Below are 1,365 nucleotides of genomic sequence, written 5' to 3'. Positions count from 1 at the left end.
ATCTTATTTACTAAGCTATACGGCAGCCTGTTGCGGTCCTTTAAGTAGCATGGCGAATAGGTTTACACAGAACAGCTCTTCGTTTGGGAAATTTACCGTCTGGCGGTGACAGCGAGCCGATATTTTAAGCTCCTCGCCGTCTTATCCTGAAAATAAAACGGATCATCCCTTTGGCAATTTATTTTCGATTTCCGAAAAGCGTGACGCTCGGAATGTCTTCGATGAAGCAGCTGCCACGGAGCCTGCTCAAGCCTGTTGAAGCTAAACTAGAAAATGTTTGCTTTTGCTTGTCCGTTTGCATTACATTTTTAATCTTTTTTCGCATTCAACACTAACGCAAAAGGGAAAAGAAAATATTAGAATATAAATCACTATATAAATATATATATATATATATATATTAATCATTAATTCTTATGGCTAAATAGAAAAACCGTTTAAAGGATTTTGGAGCATAGCAGAAGTTACTGTAGTGGCACAAATTTGCTTTTCTTATTAAGTATTTTAAATATTTTGATGAGAACTCCTTCAAAATATTGAAGACATAAAGATAAAATGACGATCGAATTGCTCGATCGATATTGCTTTAACGAGTCAAAAGAGTTTCTTGTATCTGTCGCGGTTTTATAAAACTTTCAGGTAGAAAAAAAAATTTAACATTTCTTGAGATATACTGTTATGCCTATTAACTAGATATATATATGTTTATAATATACTTTTAGGCACAGTTTTTTTTTTTTTTAAACACATACTCATGTAACCGCAATAACTGGTGGATATTAATACGAAGGCGATTACAAAGCCTTTTCAGTTTTATTTGCTTCTAAACAGTGGAAGTTGGTTACATTTAAAATCCGATAAGTTTTGCGAAAGAAAAAAGAAAAGAGCACATTTTTATGTGAATGCAACAATGGATGGTTAACGGTTGGGTTGAACTTATAAGTGTCCACTTAGGAAGTACTTTAAGCTTTTCATAATTTATTAAGTATTTATGTATGCTTTTAACGAGATTCTTATGGAATTTTGAAAGCAATTTCTTGAACAAGGGGTTAATTTATATTTTAATTTTATATAACATATATTTATAAAAGACACCCTCACTCAATTTAACTAATGCTTAAAAATTATGTGACTCCTTGACAATACCACAAAGGCAAACTTTTACAATTTGCTCTTTTGCTAGGCACGTGGCTATTAACGTTTGTTTGTGTGTTGTATGTGCGTGTGTTTATGTATATATATATATATATATGTGTGTGTGTGTTCGTTTTTCAATTATAAAAAAACAAAATAATCTAGAGTTGAAAACTTAATGCTAATCTTTGTATTCTGTTTTATTTGCTTATTTACAGGTGAGCTAAACTC

This window comes from Glossina fuscipes, unplaced genomic scaffold, assembly GCF_014805625.2.
Source record: "Glossina fuscipes isolate IAEA_lab_2018 unplaced genomic scaffold, Yale_Gfus_2 0, whole genome shotgun sequence".
NCBI lineage: Eukaryota > Metazoa > Arthropoda > Insecta > Diptera > Glossinidae > Glossina > Glossina fuscipes.
This window is presented reverse-complemented; position numbering follows the sequence as displayed.